General features: G+C 39.8%; 1 protein-coding gene across 3 annotated transcripts in view; it reads left to right on the top strand.

Moving 5' to 3' along the window:
* The window catches only part of MRPS11 (mitochondrial ribosomal protein S11), a 1,182,883-nt gene that overhangs the window by 321,756 nt on the left and 840,852 nt on the right, over window positions 1-20,275 (top strand). The gene's annotated exons all lie outside the window — the stretch shown is intronic.

Genomic DNA, 20,275 nt, shown 5'->3' with positions numbered 1-20,275 from the left:
GGAATGCCCTAGTTGGGGCTCCACTCCTCCTCTTTCCTCCAATCCACCCATCCACAGCCAAGCTTTCAGTAAAGGTTTGAAGGCCTGGTCATTTATTTGGGACATAATCCCAGGGAGGAGGAATAAGGGAGTGAAAGAGGGAGAGAAACCCCATGCATGAATGCATTATCCAGTTGGCCATCACCACAGGAAACTGATACTTAGTTGAGCTAGAGTTTCCAAGGATCTCAGAACAGTCTGCCTGGGGTTGAAAGGCAGAAGCACTTACTATTGGCTTAAGGGAAGGTGCTATCTTCTAGGACCTGCACAGAGCTGGTTGAAATCTACTTGCAATGTTCACCATCAAGTAACTGTAACAAGGTAGATTCTAGAAGATGTGCCACAGCTCATAAGAGGTGCCCCATATGGAAAGCTGAAACTTTGACCCTTTCTGGTTCAAACCCATCCGAGTCTATCTAGAGGACTGACGGGTGGGGGCCACTCACAGGTCTAACTTGCAAAAATCTAAGGAGTTTGATAGAAATGACAGATGACCGCACACGTTAGAGCTGACAACCAGCCTGGCGAATAAGACCCCTCATGCATTAGAAAACAAATGCCACCCCTCAACAGCTCAAGAAGTACAATGAGGGGTAGAGACATGGGGTGCAAATGTCAGGTGATGTGGTGACATGGAGGTCATGGAAGGAGAATGGGACAGTTTCTTGCATTAAGTGCTGGAATATTTGCTTTTGTCCCCACCCACATTGACCCCCCCTCCCTCCATTGTCTGAATGTCACAGTCAAATGGTAGGAACTCCATAACCATGCAAAGTCAGAATATTGTGTCATGGAAGTTTCCAGAAGACACTGAGAGCAGGAGACATAGAAGGACTTCCCGTTTGACCAGGAAGTAGAAATGGCCAATAGAGGAACATTTTATATCAGATTTTCTTAGAGTCAACCAGCCTTAGATACCTGAGGTGTGGGATCCATCAAAATGGTCATCTGAGAAACCCAGAAATGTGGACACCATGTTTTGAGACATCCCAGAAGGAAAGATTTCTATGATCCATGCTAGAAATCTGCTGAAGTGTGATTCAGGAATTTTTACTTCATATTATTGTTTTAATATTTTGCATCCTTAATTGTTAGTTCAAACAACAATGGTTAAAGTCACACCTATTTCATCAGATTCATTTGAGGATTACATTAGACAATATAAATGGGGAAAAAATACTTTAGTAATCTTAGAGAAACAAGAAGATTTCTCCTCTTCCTTCTTCTTCCTATTATTAGTATTACTGTTACACTATTATTTCTGTAAAACACCATTAAGGAATTTTAATCATTTTTAGTGAGAACCTTCCTAAAAATGTATGATATGTATCTGGGCATTTTATTTCACTTTTTTGAGACAGAGTCTCGCTCTGTCACCCAGGCTGGAGTGCAGTGGTGCAATCTTGGCTCACTGCAAGTTCCACCTCCCACGTTCACGCCAGTCTCCTGCCTCAGGCTCCTGAGTAGCTGGGACTACAGATGCCCACCACCATGCCCAGCTAATTTTTTGTATTTTTCTTTAGTAGAAACGGGGTTTCACCGTGTTAGCCAGGATGATCTCGATCTCCTGACCTTGTGATCTGCCCGCCTTGGCCTCCCAAAGTGCTGGAATTACAGGTGTGAGCCACCCCACCCAGCCATATCTGGGCATTTTAAAACAAAAGATATAGAAAACTGATGTTTTCCATTGGTTTTGAGATTTTGCATTGTTTAATATCCACATTGGCCTCTACTGTCATATAGTATTGATATGTGATGGGCGATTTGTCACTACCGAGGATGGTCCTTCACTGACATGGTTTTTATGATTTTTTTGCCTTCTCCCTTAGTATCAGACTGTCAGCTGTCACCTTTTTGTTGTCAGTCTTCCTGCCTCCTGTTCTCTGCTATGTTTCTAATCAGTACAGTGACCATAAATTGTTAAGTAAACATTAAAAGACAAGATCTGGCAGAGGACATTTGTATCTTGAATGGGTGGGGTGGGAACCATGGGGGAGTAAGCATGTATGTACACATGTATATGAAACAATTTGGAACATGAACACTAAAAGCCTGAATACTAAAAACTTCTATTGTGTGAAGTAATACTGTCCCTGGGAAATCCACGCAGGTAAACTGAAAATAGCTAGGGCCTCGTTGAAGCGCCATGTGAAAAGGGCAAACAAAATGGCACCAAATGCATGCCGATTAAACTTGTGGCAGCACAAGGTTTGGCCTAAGAATGACATTGAATTATTCCATTCTCCCAGCCATTATAGAGGATTTGTTCACACACGTTGTCTTCACACATTCTTGATAACGCACAGCCATGTCCTATCTAAAGAATTTTATTATTGCATATGCAAGCCAAGGCATCTGGGAGGAAATTGAAAAATTCCTCCAAATCTTTAAAACTACTGACACACTTAAATTAGGGTTGGAGGATCTGGGTTCTGGTCAACTGCATGACTAAGCAAGTCACAATCCCTCAAAGAGGGATACTTTCTCATTTACATAATAAGGAGCCAGCCCATTTTTTAACTTTCTTTGAGCTCCTACTTCTGGAATGCAAATTTTCAAAGGAAAGGGACCTGAACCTTGAAAACCAGGATTTCGTCAAAAATAGTTGTTCATAACTGGGATAGCAATAGGAAATTTTAAGCCAGCAAAATGGATATTAAAGTTCAGGACAGATGTCAACTTTGGATTTAAGCATTTTCTATTTTCAATATACCCCATCTAGGTATAACTATAATGATCAAAATATTTAAAAACTAGTATGGCACACAAACCAACCAATTAGAACAGATAAATAACCAGTATGGTTGTACTAAGGGTTAGCAGGGACACTGAGTATCAGTTCTGGGACTATCATTTTCTTGAGAGCAGCATCTTTCACTACCTTGTTTAGTGCCTTTCTTGTAAGAACTGAGAACAAATGGGTGTCGTATAAATGAATGATCATGTGAGTGCATGAACTCAAATATGTTACAAATAGGTGATGACTGTCAAAGTTTATGCCTTTAAGAAAGAGGAGTGTGAAGAGAGAAGACCAAGGAACAGCACATTTTCTGAGCAAGATGAAAAAGAGGATGCAGTTAAGGAAACAAAGAAGGAGTGATTAAAGTGTTTGTTTGAAGAAAAACAGAAAGAACAATGTCCTTGTTAGGCCAGGAAGAAAAATATTTCATAAGGAATTTGGCAATCAACAATGTCAAATTCTGTAAAGGGAACCACGTCCTGTTGCTTTTGGCCTTCTGGTCAGTGTTTTTTGTTTTGTTTTGGTTTGGTTTGTTTGCTTCCCTTAGAGAATGAAGACAAAAAAAAAAAAAAAGGCTATGGAAAATAACAGAACACCACAGTTTCTTCTTTAACAATTGGTGCAAAAGTTCAAAGGGGAAAGGCAGGCATAGCTGCAATATAAAAGCTTATCTGTGGACTTTATGCATGATATCTCTTTCATTGCAGCCATTCCACACATGCTGAGAGAGAGAGCTTAGTCACTGCAGTCTACCTTATGTCACATTTCTCAAGGATTTCTATTCTGCCTGCCTGGTTCTAGCTAGCTGCCAGATGCTTTGCCAGATGTTCTAAACATGGACATGGTTATTTAGTTTCTAGGGACTGCAGCCTCTAACACCCAAATCTAACAATTTTCACTGTTAGATTTTAGGGCATAACAATTTTAGGGCATATAAATTGCAGATGATGAAGTGCATTTCTTTGAGGCCAGTCAGAGTAATTGGCTAGAGTCTCTTACTGAATAAGCTCAGATTGCGCAGGGCACGGTGGCTGACGCCTGTAATTCCAGCATTTTGGGAGGCCGAGGCAGGCAGATCACGAGGTCAGGAGTTCAAGACCAACCTGGCCAACATGGTGAAACCCCATCTCTACTAAAAACACAAAAAATTAGCCCAGCGTGGTGGCACATGCCTGTAATTCCAGCTACTCGGGAGGCTGAGGCAGGAGAATCGCTTAAACCCAGGAGGCAGAGGTTGTGGTGAGTGGAGATCACGCCACTTCACTCCAGCCTGGGCAACAGAGCAAGACTGTCAAAAAAAAAAAAAAAATTAAAAAGCTCAGATCACTGGTTCAGACCACATATAGTCCAGTTTGTGTGGCCTACGTTCTGTAGCTAGGCCTCCGTCCACATCCACAGCCATCTTGCTAGCATGTGTCGCAAGACCACAGGAGCATGAAAGTGTGCATGATCAGTATAATCATTTACTGTTACTGAAAATTCTATTAAGCAAATATTCCACCACAGCAATAACAACTCTCCTCTCCTCTTCTTTATTCTTTACCTACTTACTGAACTGACAGCCTTATACGCAATAATCCTCAGACCATCTCAAGGAAGCAACAACTATTATTATCTCCAATGCAGGGATAAACACTATAGGTAGAGAAGTTGAGAGGTCACAACTAGTATTTAGCAAAATCAGAACTGTTCATCCAGAAAGTCCAATTTTCTTAGTACTGTGTTTATCCTTTCTCATCAAAAGGGCAGCATATTGTTGGAGTTTATAATGATTTTCCCATTAAGCCAAGTACATGCTAGCTCTTCACCTTCCTGAGAACAGAGACCACACAGCCTTCTTCTGGGCCTCTGTCTCTTAACCTCAGATGACTCCTATGCCTGTCACACTTTGGGTGCCTGGTGAATCAAAGCACTGCCTGATTACACAAAGGAGAGTACTATCACTCTCTCCTGTGCATAAATTAAATATACATAAATTAAATATATACACATGTACATATTAGCCATATCTCAACTTTAGACCCTATGTATGTTACTTTCACATTTCTATATCTGATGTCCTATTTTGAAAGGGAGAAAGGGAGAGAAAAAAGAGAATTATGACCAACATAACTAGTCATTATTGTACAATTATAGGGGACATTTGTTCATGGAGCTTTAAACAGTAGTTTGCTACTATCTCTACCCTTGAAATCCTGACAAACATTGTGGGGTATCCTCTCAGAATCATATGGGAAAAGTTTGATTTTCTTCTTTGAATATTGCAAGTATTTTCCTACCCAATCATTATTTAGATACTCCCTGAGGTTTGACATTTTGCTATGTCATGCTGAAGTGATACAGTAGTCCTTATACTATTGTGTATCCTGGATAGTCCTGTGCTATCACCTTGTCAGATAGTTGCCCTCATGGGGGAGTTTGGCCTAAGGAAGTGTCCACAGGAAGCACAGACTTCACTGCTAGCTACACAACACTCTCCACTGATATGTTCTAAGCACACCCACAGAGAAACTCCACATATGGAGAATTCCTGGGTTGAGCCTTAGATTTTTGCTTCCAACAATATCACATAAGAAAATACATGTAATTTCAATCAACTTGCAACTTCACCTTCTTCAGATTTGTAGAGCAGGTGTGTATATTCATTGATCCAAAAATATGTATTGAGGCCCTATTATGTGCCGGGCACTGGGGAAAACATGGTGAACAGACCAGACACTTGCCTTCATGGAGATTACTATGTAGTGGTAGAGACAAACCAAATAACCACTCAGAAAATGTAAAACAATGTCTCAGATAATTGTTTATAAAAAGAGACAAGGAGACTTCTACTTGTAGGAAAATAGAATGGATATATATTTTTTTCATATTCTGTCTGCAAAACATCACCAAAACATTGCAATGTATATACAAGACAAGGATTTTAAAAAACTATGAAAGTTGGAGAAAAGAAGGCAGACTGACTAGGACCCAAGAAATGCAAAAATCACAGGGAGATGAGTGTCCTGGAGTTTCTTTTTGTCTCACACATACCAAGTTTGAAGCTAAAGAAGCTGTCAGTCAAGAAGCGTCATAAGACAATAACAATCAGCAACAACAACAAACCTAGGGAGGAGAGAGAAACCGATTTCCAGAGTTGCCACATATTATTTAAAATGTCCAGTTTTAACAATAAAAAAATATGAGATATGAAAAAACATTAAGATGTAAGGCCCATACATCGGACAAAGGAAATCAATAGAAGTTATCTGTAAGGAAGTCTTGTCATTGAACTTACTGGACAAAGACTGCAAAAGAGTTACTTAAATATGTTCAAACAACTAAAAGAGACCATGTTTAGAGAACAAAATGAAAGCAGGTAAATGTTTCATGAAATGGAGAATATTTAAAGGGAGAAATTTTGAAAAGAAGGAAATCAAAATTCTGGAGTCAAAAAGTACAAAAACCCAAATAAAATAAACTTGGAGAAGGATTTAACATATTTGAGCAGGTGGAAGAAAGAACCAGCAAACTTGAAAATAGATTAATTGAGATTATATAGGCTGAGAAATAAAGAAGAAGAAAAATGAACAGAACCTCAGAGATTGAAAGATGCTATCAACCATAGCAACTTATGCATAATAGGAATCCCAGAAATACAGGAGAGACAGAAAGGAGAAAAGTATTTGAAGAAATAATGGCCAAGAACTTCCCAAAATTGATTAAAAGCATTATACTGCAAATCCAAGAAACTCAACAAATTCCAAGTAGGATAAACTCAAAGAAATGTATAAGTAGACACATAATATTTAAATTGTTAAAGGCCAAAGACAAAGAGAAAATTTTGAAAGCAGCAAGATAAAAGTGACTGCTCACATACACTTAATTATCAATAAGATTAATAGCTGACATCTCATAAGAGGCCATAGAGAACAGAAGACAGTAGAATTACATACTCGAAGTGATGAAAGAAAAAGACTGTCAGCCAAGAATTCTACATCCACCAAAACTAACCTTCAAAAAAGGAAGGAGAAAGTAAGACATTTCTAGAAAACCACAAACGGAGAGAAATTGTTGCTAGTAATCCTGCCCTATAAGAAATACTAAAAGGAGTCCATTAGACTAAAATAAAATAGTCCAATAGACTAAAATGTCTTCAATCTACCATTTTTTTTTTCCGGTTTTGTTAGGCTTTGTTTTTCATGTCTCAAGTCTAGTAACTAGAATTAACATAAAAAATACAGACAACTGATAGAGGTAACTATATAAGTTTATATATAAAAGAATATATTTTATTATGCTTATTTTTTCTATCTGATTTAAAAGTAAACTACATAATGCAATTATTATACATCTATATTCATGGCCACACATGTATAAAGAAAGAATTTGTATGATGCTAACAGCACAAAGAATGGAGGGAATGGAGCTAGATAAAAGCAAAGTTTTTGTATGCTATTGAAATTAAGTTGATATTAATCAAAATTAAAATGTTTTAAGTTAAGATGCTGATGGTAACCTTCACCACAACTACTAAGAAAATGGCTCAAAATATAATATAAGAAATGACATGGAAAAATGGTTCCGTATAAAATACCTAGAAGGAAAAATGATTCACTATAAATTATCTATTTAACTCAAAAGAACACACCAATAGAGGGATACAGGAACAAAAAATTAAGACATATAAAAAAATGAATAGCAAAGTGGTAGATATAAATCCTATTTTATCAGCAACTGCATTAAATATGAATGTATTAAACATTCCATTAATAACAGAAACTGGCAGAATGGATAAAATAAACATCCAACTATATGTCATTTATGAGAGACACAATTTGATTTAAATATATGAAGATTTTAAACGAAAAGGATGAAAACAAAATCTTTAATAAAGTTATCAAAGAAGACAAAATATTTAAAAGGCTAATTAAGAATCTATAACAATGATAAGCATATATATATATATATTCATCCTAACAAAAAAGCTCCAAAATTCATGAAATAAAACTGTAAGAATTGTAAGAAGAAATAATTCAAAAATAAGGGTTAGAACAGCAATACCCCACTCTCTATAATGGATAGAACAACTAGAGAGAAGACCAACAAGGGAATAAAAGATTTGGAAAACACTATAAACAAAACTAGAAGTTGTTTCTATGAAGATATCAACCAAAGTGGCAAACCTTTAAGTAGACTGAACAAGAAAAAATAAACAAGACTCAAATTACTAAAATCTTGAATAAAAGTGGAGACATTACTGGTTATGCTAGCTATGAAGTTGTCACATGGAACTCAGGACTCCTCGTTAGCCCAGGGTGTTGCAGGCAGTGGAAGTAGCTGTTGTTTTCTTTTTTGGAGCAGGTTTGTTCTGAGTTGCCGTAATGACTTGAGTTTGTTGGCCTCCAGCCAGGAGGTGGTGCTTTCAAAAGAGGATATAACGGTGCTTTGGAACTGTATATAATCTTTCAAGGTGGTGCTTCAAGGGGTATATAATCTTGCCCTATGATGGCCACGATAAGTATTCGGGTTTCTTAGGTGATGGGCAGGGCCATAGAGCTCCCAAGAGATTATATCTTTTGTCTGAGGAGTTTTTCAGCTCTCTTGCAGCATTTGCAACAGCAACCTGCTTCCTTCAAAGGGTTTTGAATTATTTCAGTTTTCCTAGTATGTTCCTGTGGTGGTTCTAGGAGCAAAAGTGAGTCTCCAGCTGATGTTCTGTCTGTATAAACTACATGGTAGTCCTGTCTTCTATCTACCATTTTTTTTCCCGGTTTTCTTAGGCTTTGTTTTTCATGTCTCAAGTCTAGAATAAATACTTACAAATGATCATCCTTTTTTTAGTCATTCTTAAAGGATACTTTTTTCCCCATGCTAGGAGTAGTTATTTCAAAACTTTGAATGTAATGGTGCATAACGAAAGGATAAGGGAAAATATTAGAGAAAAAAAAAGGAAAAACCTTGTATGTATCCCCACTGTCTCCTTCAGCAGAAAATATTTTTTTCCCCATTTTATTTGAGGATGTCACTCTTTGGAAGTCTCCATTTTATTCCAGGTGTGTCTATTTCTAACTCCTGTCCTGTGTTGGGTCAAGCATTGTTTTTTGCTTTTGTTCTTTGGTATACATGACCCATTAAGATCCAGATTATAAACTGTCTTGGCTGGAGCCAGATCCTGCAGATTTGTACTTTTATTTAATGTCTTATTTCTAAGAAATTATCTTATTACATTTTTCCCTGCCAGATCAGCCATGCAGTTTTATCCAGTATATTTTTTTCTATACCGGGAGGTATTTTTATGATCTCTAGTTCACCATATTGCTCAGCTTCCTAAGAGATTCCCTGGTTCTAAACTGTAGAGTTTAAATTAAAGTGAGATTAAAAGTAGAAATGTGAGGACAAGTTAGAGTTATTGCAATAGCAATAGTCTAGGCAAGAAATTGTAGCTTTAACTGCTGTGTACTTGACAGAAGTGGATCAAAGTGGATGGATTTCAGAGATACTTAAGTAAAATCAACATTACTTGTGGTGAACTGGATGTGTGAGTTGGAGAAGGATGTTAGGGATAATGCCAATGTTCAGGATAATGTCCAACTTGTATAACTGGATGGATGGCAGTGCTGATCACTGAAAGAGGAACCAAGTTAAGAAAGTAAAAATTACGGGTTCTGTTTTGAGCCAAATGTGGTGCCTTGGAGATCCTACATGGCATATATGTGTCTGAAGGTGTGAGCTAGAGGTCAGACTCTGAACCAGAAATAAAAACTCATTTGACTGTGTAATTGAAACTAGGCATGGATGAAGTTGCCCAGGAAGAGGACACAGAGTGGAACAAAAGCAAGGAGAGGACCAAATCTTGAGGGCCTTAACCTCTAATGACCAGGCAGTGGAGTCTGAGCCTGCAGAGACAGAGAAGTACAGTCAACAAGTTGGGAGGAAGTTTAAGAGAGGGTAGTGTTTCATTTTATCCCATTCCTTCTTATACCTACATTCAGTCATACTGGCATTCTCACCATTCCCTATAAGCCTTGCTCTTCCTTTCTTCTATGACTTCATACATGCTATTCCTTCTGCCTTGAATATTTTCCACCGCCTTCTCCCTTTTCCATCTTCCACTATTACTCCTGATAAACTCCCATACATCCTTTAATGTCTAACTCAAATAACAGAACGTCTAGGTAGTCTTTCTCAAATCCTGCCCTAAACCCATTCTAGACTAAGGTTTATACCAGATTTCATTGTCCTTTTCTTTATCTTCATTGTATGTATCATATTGTATCTCAATTTTCCTTATGCTATTTAACTATAGCAGTGCCCTCTTAATTGCATGATTGATGTCTTGTATAATACCACTGTTCTTCCAGTACCTAGCACAGCACTTTGTTCACAGTTGAATCATTTTTTAATAAAAAGACTTAAAGTAGATCTCTAACAGGGTGCAGGACACATCTGGACAACAAGAAATCAACCACCTAACATGAGAAAGACCTAAGGTGTTCATACACACTAAATCAAGGCAATTTCAGGCTGCTCACAGGTACCCGTGAGGTTACAATCAATACATGCTCATACAATTACCTCTCCCTTTTCCCTTCCACTTGGAGCCATAAGGTTGTTGCCTTCAGTGACATCTCTTCTTTGTATTCCCATTAAAGTCTTGCCCATATATTCTCAATTATATATTATATAAATAAAATATTATTGGATGAATGTTGTGGTCAGCATGGAGAAGACATCATGTGATTTGTCTTTAATCCTTTGGCTTTCAAAACAATTCCCTGCAGATAACAACACTGAAGAAATAAAATGAACTAAACTGACTAAACTAAGGAAATACATGGCATGAGGGTTAATCAGTCAACATTGGGGTGAATGCTGTTATGAGGTAGTTGGAGAAGTGAAAGGGGCTTGGAGTAGAACTGGTGCTGAGAGGTACTGTTGGAAGGAATCAACTGGAGAAGAATTTGCAAAGAGGTAACAAGGTGGTGTGTAGGTGGTGGGGATGGGAATGAGGGATGTCTAACAAAAGAGGTTGGCCATCAGGTAGATCCTTTGCTGGGAACAGGAAAGTTGATTGCAATGTCCCCAGTGACACTCAGTACGTATGGGTTGTCCCTGGTTCCGGTTCCCTAGAAGGGTGGGATTATGGGACAATTTCAAGACTATTTGGGTTTTCTTCCCAATGTTAATGCTTATTATGACTGAAAGGGGATGGCAAACAGCTTACGCTGCTGCTAACATCAGTCCATAAGAAATTGGAACAATGTCAGCAATCTGAAGCAGTTCTCTGCGGGTACATGGGAAAATGTCTAAGTGAAGTCTATTGGGTCTTGAGTGAAAGAACTGTAACCTTGCATGAAATTGTGACAGATGGCCATCTATCAGCACTCAACAGCCACAGCACCCACAGTCTGCTATCTTCAGCTTAGTATCCAATTCTTCCTCTTATTTAGCTGTACATTTTCTCTTATTCGTCTTGTCCCATTATTTTCCCACACAATCCCTTTCCTGGCAAACGTAACTACATATGGTTCTACAAACATGCCATGTGCCTTCCTATTTCCAATGCATATTTAGGTCTTTTATGTGAAAAGTGCACCTCTCTGATCTACTCAAACACAATTTCTATTACTCCTTTCCTAGATCTACCCTCTTTGTATCATACATATACATATGTATATATGTTAATATCTGCCTACAAAATCACCTCACTACATGCCTGGCAGCTCATGGCAGAGCAAAAATAACACAAACATTCAGCCTATAGACTGCTTTAGAACCTGATTCTGTCACTACCTGGCACTATGATCTTTGGAAATTTATTTAACCTCTCTAACTCTCAGTTTTCTTATCTGTTATACTTACATCATAAGGATTTAGAGAAGATTGAATACTTTAACATTAAAACACCTAGTACAGTTTCTATTCATAAGAAATGTTAATTCTGGTTTACTATAGAAAGTACAACTTTTTATACACTGTCCTAAGTGTGGTTCTCTTACTATTTGGTAAGCTCCAGAAGTAATGTTATAGATTCAGCATCTTCTTTTTCTCTCCAAAGTGAACTTCTCATTCAACAAACCAATTATGAATGAAAACAAAAATGAACAAACACATGAATAGAAGAAAATTCCATGACCATTTCAAGTTTGTCTGATCTGCTTCCTGGGCAGCATAAGTTGTGGTATTTTAAAGAAAAACAAAAGCAAACTCAAAGGCCAATGACCCAGCTGAGTTATTTTTTGCTGTGTTAGTCCCAAGGACCAAAATGACTTTGTAATAACCCCGAGGGGAAAACTGTACTTTGCAAAGATCACAGGGAAATCCAGGCGATATGTCTCTACTAACTTAGCAAAGGTAAGAACTTGGCTTCAAATCTAGACTCATTCAAAGGTTGACCTTTGTATTATTTTTTATTAAAAAATATTTCTCCCTTCTGTGTTCTGATTTTGACTCTGTTCTCCAATGGCTTCAGAAGTCACTTCTCTTCTTGGCATCATAGTTCCCTCTTTTGTAAAGGATGCTGGGGTGGCTTTGCAGGAGAGATGCTGTGGTGATTGGAAGGACAAGATAAGACCTGATTATCTCTACAGATCTCCTCCAGCTCTGGAGCCTGCCTCTGTGCACACACAAGCCCCTAGAATGCAGGAGCAGTAGTGAGAATAAACCAAGGAGCCAGTGGAAACCCTGTGGAAATGCCACGCTGTGCCCAAGACTTAACTCCCCAGGCCCAGCTTTATCAAGTCTGAGCTGAGTTTTCCTTACTAATTTGAAACAGGCAGCCAGGGAAAGAAAGTCATGAAATAAAGCAAGCAGAGTCTCTGCTCCCAGGAGCTGAAGAGGTGCTAATTGTTGCTAAAGATCTTATCAGATCCTCCTTAGAGGCAGCGTTTAACCTCTGACTCCTGGTTGCTGCTCCCCACAGGTCTCAACACCTGCAGTGGAGAAAAGCCCTCTTCCCTCCAGACCTTTCTACACCTCTGCAGTCTGTGGAAGAAAGGCCCTTCCTGGGGAAAATCCATAATTGGTGAGAGGCCAAGGAGCTGGGATCAGAGAGGAGGCTTCCACTTCTCAGGGCTCACATTGCCTCAGAATCCCTCGAGTGGCTTTTGAAAGCCAACACAACTATCTAGGGCTGCTCCCTGCCTTCTGCACACCCCTGGAGAACCACAATTTGAGGGTGGGGCCTAAGCATCTGTATTTTTCATATCCTTTTCTTTTTGTATTGAATAGTGTAGAGGCAGCCTAAAATAAAGGTTAGGAATAGCCCGGGCTGGGTACGTTTTCTAACTTTCCATTAACAAGCTTCAGACAAGTCATTTAATCTTCCTGGGCTTGTTTCCTCATTTGCAAAATAGTGATAGGGACTATATCACGAAACTGTTATGAAAATTAAATGAGTATTTGTAAAACACTTAGAGCAGTGTTTTGCACATAGTAGGCATGACAAGAACAGTGTCTTGCACATAGTAGGCATGACATACACATACAACTTTGTTAAATAAAACTAAATAAATGTCACTGCTTTAGGCTTTTATGTAATCCAGTGGCTCTCAAAGTATACGCATCAAGGCCAGAAGCCCCCAGCATCACCTAGAAACTCTTCCAAAATGCAAATCCCTGAAGCAACACCCCAGACTTATTAAATCCAAAGTTCTAGAGGTGGGACTTGGTAGTCTGTTTTCACAAACTCTCCAGACATACACTAGAGTTGTCTGGTGTCATTCACATTCCTCTTCTTCAACAAACATGCCCTTTGTTCTTCCCTGAGAGACGTGCAAGTTATTCTAGAACTCCAGATTCTCCTCAAAATGCATTTTTATTTATGAGGATTCTTTTGGTAACAAGTGACAGGCACCCCATTCAAGCCAATTTAAGCCCCAAAGAGGATTTATTGCCTCATAAAACAGAAATGCCCAGTGGTCATAACATCCAATATTTACTGCCCAGCACTATTCTAAGCACTTTATGTATATTAACTCACTTAATTTTCAGAACAGTTCTATGAAGGAGATGCTATTACTCTCTCCATTGTAAAGCCAAGGGAATAAGGAACTCATCCAAGGTTGCACAGTGATAGGGACTATATCATGATGAGGTGCAGGAACTCATCCAAGGTTGCACATGAAACAAGTGATGGCCTCGAGGTTCCAATGCACAAGGCCATGCCACAGCAGTGCTCTCAGTCACTTGCAAGGAAAGGCAGGGTCCAGGCACTCACACTAGGGAAGCTAGCTTAGTCCATTTGTGCTGCTATAACAAAATACTAAAAACTAGGCAATTTAAATCATGGAAATTTATTTCTCACAGCTCTTGGAAGTCTGGGAAGTCCAAGATCAAGATACTGCCAAATTCAGTGTCTACAGAAGGTTGGCTCTCTCTGCTTTTATGGTGCCTTGTTGCTGCATTTTTCACATGGTGGAAGGAGAGACAGAAAACGAGATAAATGCTGTGTCTTCACACGGCAGAAGAGGTGGGGGGCTGAATTTGTCCCCTCAAGCCCTTTGATAAGGCACTAATCTACGAAGGGGGAGTCCTCAAGACCTAATCACTTCCTAAAGACCCCACCTCTTAATACTGTTGCATTAGGGATGAAGTTTCAACATAAATTTGAGAGTGGTCATAAACACTCAAACCATGACAACAGCTATCTCTATTTTTCTCCATTCTCAGGTCTTGCTTTATGTTGGATCATCCCCATTCTCAAGCAGGCAGTCCTTGTGCAGGGCACTGGGTGGTCCAGCATAACGCCTTTGTATATGATTGCATATAGAAGCAAAGGGCTCCTCTCCCTCAGTTGTCCTAACAAGAGCTGAGGAATTGGCTCTGATTGCACTGACCTGTGCTTCCGTTTCTCCCTGGACCAATCATTGCAACGGACTCCAGAGGATTGAAACTGCCTTTGCAGAATTATGACTGAAACAGTGAAAGAGATCTAACCTAACTGACTCCATCTTGCTTCTAACCTTTAAGCTTTGTTCATTCCGAGGCACAGGCTGAACTAACTTTGGGAGGAACTTACAGTTTAAAATGAAGACAATAACAGCCTTTGCCCAAAATAAACCTACTTCTTGCCTGGGGACGAGATTGCCTTTGTAGGACTAACATTAGCCAAAAGATTAGAAATTATGGTTTAGGAGTCATGCAGCTGGAGGTTACAAGATGCTGACCCTCGCTAAACTGCTCCTAAGATCAGTGCTTGAGATATTTTGCAGGCCTTGCACTTGATAGATCAGCTGGCACCAGCCAGATTGATAAATCAGCTCATCTGATCTTGTGGCCCCCGACTCAGGAACTGACTCAGCACTAGAGGACAGCTTCAACTTCCCATGATTTCATCTCCTACCTAACCAATCAGCACTTCTGGCTCACTGGCTCCCCACTACCCACCAAGTTGTCCTTAAAAACTCTGATCTCCCAGTGCTCAGGGAGACTGATTTGAGTAATAATAAAACTCCAGTCCCCTGCACAACTGGCTCTGCATGAATTACTCTTTCTCTGTTGTTGTAGGCAAGGTGAACCCATTGGGCAGTTGCAGATTAAATATGTCATTTGGCCAGGCTGTACCACATGACCACAGGGGCCCACAGGCCCCAAGGGTCTGGAGGGGGCTTTCTCCTGAGTGATATAAGCCAAAGGAGGAGGAAGGCTGGCTAGGCAATAAATAGCCATGCTACATGCTAGGCCCTGTTTCAAAAGCTTTCTAGATATACAATCACTGACTCATCACAATATTTCTATGACATACTGTCTATACTCTATTTTTCAAACAAGGAAATGGAAGCAGTAGGAGACAAAGTAGCTTGTCCAGGGACACCACATAAGTAGTGAATGGCAGAACCTTCATCGGACTCTGGGCTGCCTGGCTCTGGGAGTCTATGCACTTAGCAGTTAGACCAACCTGCCACTGATGCTTTTGTCAGTTCTAAGTTGAAGATACTCCTCACCGTATCGGCCACGTTCAGCTTCCTTCAAACATAAGTAGACAAAAAGACTTACCCAAGCTATCCCATCTGGGAGTTTCTCCAAATAACAGTTGCCTTCTTTCTTTACTGGCCAACAATATTGCAAATACCACAGAAGAGGATGCCCAGATTCTAGCAACTGAAAACACAGGGCACTCGATTAAATTTCAACTTCAGATAAACAATTTTTTGTTTGTTTAGTATAAGTATAATCCATGCAATATTTTATTTGGCAACTCTACCTCAGAGTGAGATTTATACCTAAGGTGCCTAACTGTACCAGTTTGCCCAGGACTGAGTGAGTTCCCAGCATATGAAAGTCTCAGCCGAACCAGAACCAGCTTGTCACTCTGCATCTATCCTAATAGTCTACTCACAGATTTCAAATTGGCAGCACTCCAACATTGTCTAAAGCCAACCTCTCTCGTAGTCAGTTGTTTTCTGTGATCACACTCTTAACCCTAGGGATCATCCACACCTACAATTCACATGGGTCTCTGCCTTCCACTTCCAGTGTGCAGGACAGAACTCTGATCTCCCTCAGTCAACAGTTAAACAGTCAGTGAACCAAACATTGATTCATTTACACTGGGCCTTTATGAGCTAAGTTGGTTCCTGCCTTGGGTGAACATGGTCCAATATGAATCAGGCTTTGGGCTCTAGAATCCTTTTACCACTACCCTTCTGTTCCTGAAGCCGTTTTTTTTGTTGTTGTTGTTGTTTTTTGTTTGTTTGTTTGTTTTTTGATACAGAGTCTTGCTCTGTCGCCCAGGCTGGAGTGCAGTGGTACGATCTCGGCTCACTGCAACCTCTGCCCCCCAGGTTCAAGCAACTCTCCTGCCTCAGCCTCTTGAGTAGCTGTGATTACAGGTATGTGTCACCACACCCGGCTAATTTTTGTATTTTTAGCAGAGACAGGTTTTACCATGTTGGCCAGGCTGGTCTCGAACTCCTGACCTCAGGTGATCCACCTGCCTTGGCCTCCCAAAGCGCTGGGAGGCATGAGCCACCACACCCGGCCCCTTGAACTTTTAACTAGAACTGCTTCTTTTCCTAAACTCGGCTCCTGTAAGCCACAACACAGTAAGTAGATGTGTCCCTTCACACATATTTGCATAATCTGGCATTTCCCCCACTCTGACAGCAGGTCTGTGGTTTGAATGTCCATCTCCTCTAAAACTCATGTAGAAATTCAATCGCCAATAACAGTATTAAGAGGTGGGACCTTTAAGAGGTGATCAGGCTATAAGGGCTCCACCCTCATGGATGGAATTGGTGCTGTTATAAAATGGTGAGTTAATTCCCTCTTCCTCTCTCTGTCACCACCTTGTCTTCTGCTGGCTGATAAAGCAGCAAGATGACCTCCCAAGGTGCCAGTACCTTGATATTGGACTTCCCAGCCTCCAGAGCTATGAGCCAATAAATTTCTGTTTGTTATAATTTACCCAGTCTCAGATATTCCCATGATACCATCACAAAATGGGCTAAGACAAGCAGAAACCTTGTCTGTCTTCTGGTCACTCTTCTCTCCAAAGCTTAGAATTGTCCCTGCCATGGAATAATAGCAGTGTGTTAAAAGATAAAAAACACAGACTCTGTTCCAATAGCCAGAATTGTCTGGGCTCAAATCCCAACTCTTCCTCTTACTAGCTACATAATTCTGGACAATAACTTCCCCTTTCTGTGGCTGTGTTTCCCCATTTGTAAATTTATATACAAGAGTACCTCTTTCATAGGGCTGTTTTAAGAACTGAATCAATCTGTATAAAGCATTCAGAATTAGGTATTTAATTAAACTTAGATGAATAAAATATTTGAGTTCCTCCTGTAAGCCAGGTAATGCAGGTGTTGAGGATATATATATATATATATATAATCTTTGTCCCCAAGAAACTGAGTCTGATGGGGACTGAGGTGGGTACATAGACACAGACTAAGTGTCTTAAAAGAATTATGTACTTGGTTCTAGGGTAAGGCACAAGAATTACCCATATTTGTCCAGGAGAGTGAAAGAAGGCTTCAGAGTGTAGGATAAGTGAGAGATGAGTCTTAAAGGAATAGAAGGAACTTACAAGGATTTCACAAACTAAAGACCAACTCTAGACTGGACCAAGCACTTCAAGGGCATGAGCCAGCTCAGTTCAGGGAAATTTTGAGGCTAGGGAAAGGGGTATAGTTAAGCATATTTAAGGAAATGAGGAATGATCCAGTTCAGTTGGGACACCACCTCTATGCTACCTTGGTAACTGGCATTTGCTCCCCCCTTTAGGCTCTGTATTTAAGGAAATGTGACAACATAAGGGGATCGAGCCATATGAGTTTGGACAACCAGGCAGCGATGATGTGGCAGAACGTAGGAGTGACAAGCTCCAACGGATAGACCCTGTCTTGGGAGAAGTTTAGTAGAGACGTGCATGGAATTTGAAATCAGACAAACTCAGGTCTTGTTGCATGAGGCAAATTACTTCTCTCTGATTCCCTGAATCATCATCTCTAAGATGGTTTTATCATATGGATTGCTAACTTTGAGGATTACCAAATACCAGATGCTGAATAAGCAGTTAATAAATGAAAGTTATTATAATCCATAATTACTCATCTCTTCTTCCTGATGTCACTTAATATGTTCTAAAGATATATAATAAAGATTGACAGCTGTTTTTTATATTGCAAATGAATCCAGTTCTGTTGATTACTATGTATCTTCTGTGCACCTTTTCCCCATCTGTAAAATGGGGAAAATAAGGGTGCCATTCCCATGGGATTATTTTGTAAATTAACGATGATGAATACACATGAAACACATAAAGTGATAAGTGATTAATGTATGTAAGCTGCTTAAAAAGATAATGATTGATATTATTGTAGAGACTTAAGATTGCAAAGACGTCACTGAAGATGGGACAAAGGTGTAAACAGGCACCAGAGGGAAAAAGCTAGGGATGCCTATCAATGGCACGACTGGTCTTCTCAGAGAGGGTAATAGCCAGAGACAACCTTGGACCAGCTTTCAGTAAGCCTTACACAGAAGCTGAGGACCAAGATTGGAGGCCTACTGCTCCCCTCATGAACCCCAAGGCCTCTGAGAGAGACAAGGTTATCTGCTGTCTCTTGATGGCAGGGAAATGAGGGTGACATGCTGCAAGTCCTTAGCACTGACATCTAGACTTCGAGGAATTATAACCCTAAAGGATGTTGTCAAACAGACTCATCAATTCCGCCCCCAGCTGGGAATACATTGTGTTCACAATAGAGACAGCTGCAAACACCAAAACACCCGGATTGAGATGACAAATTTTGTTTCTTGCTGTTTTTTTTTTTTTCTTTTTTTTGCTAAGAGGAGAGGGAATTGTTTTCAGAGCCTGAACCTAGCCTCTCCATTTTGTAAATTGTTGGCTTCTCTTATCCCACTCCAGCCAGTGTTTCTAACAAGAACCCAGCAATCTTCAGGATTCTCCACAGTGACTAACTCTTATCCTCTCCTTCCCCCGCTCCTCCCTGCCCTTCTGGGATCCATCTAGTTAGCAGAGCAACAGTTCTCACCCCTCCAATGAGCAGGAAAATGTAGCATACTATAAAGAGCATAGAATTTCCAGTTATGAAGCCCTCAGTATGAATTTCAAATTTGCCGACAACTAGCTATGTGACTCTACAAGACAGTTATCCTCTTCAAGCCTCAATTTTCTTGTCTGTAAAATGTGAATGATAATAATTCTGATTCCAGTAATTATTGTTGTATAACAAACTATCTTCAGCTTAGTGACATTATACAATCATTTGATTATACTCATGGATTTTGAAGATCAGTAATTTGGAAAAGGCAGAGTAGGCAGCTGGTCTCTGTCTTTGGTGCCTGGGGCCTCACCTGGGAAGATCAAAGTTTAAACATGAGTTGATAAATGAAATATGGAATTGCCTACAGGCTCTTTACTCAGATACCTAAAGCCGAGATTAGGAGGACTCAAAGTTTAGGGCTACTGGTGAGATCACCAACACATAGCTTCTCCAGGCTGCTTAGCGTCCTCACAACATTGTGACTCAGAGTAGTTAAACATCTTATATGGAGGCTTAGAGCTCCAAAGGTGATTGTCCTCACAGTTGAGATATGAGCTGCAGCACAGTGGAAGTCATTCTTTGTCAGCTCTGATGTATCTGTTGGCTGTAAAGAGCCACAAGCCTGCCCAGATTCAAAGGGAGGGAAATTAGTCTTTACTTTTGATGAAGGAATGCAAAGCTCTAAAACACATGAGAAAGATGATATTGTTTCAGTCATCACTAGAAAATAGATTTTACATATTCCCCTATAGAATATCCATGAAGTGGAAGATATTGCATGTAGACAAGCTTGGCAAGTGATAGATGTTCATTAACCTGCTCCGTGCTCCTCAAGTTAAGTTGAAGTGCCAAAATACTTCCTTGGTAATTTGGACAGCAGCCCTTTAGAAAGCTTTTATAGTCAAGTTTCTCCTCTCCCTACAAATCAGAGAATCCTTAGGTCATTCCACATATCTGGAACTAAACTGGATCTATAATACATTTGCTTTCAAATAAT

Source organism: Macaca thibetana, chromosome 7 (assembly GCF_024542745.1).
Source record: "Macaca thibetana thibetana isolate TM-01 chromosome 7, ASM2454274v1, whole genome shotgun sequence".
Taxonomy (NCBI): domain Eukaryota; kingdom Metazoa; phylum Chordata; class Mammalia; order Primates; family Cercopithecidae; genus Macaca; species Macaca thibetana.
The sequence above is the reverse complement of the archived record's forward strand: the minus strand, read 5'-3'. Positions and strand labels throughout refer to the sequence as shown.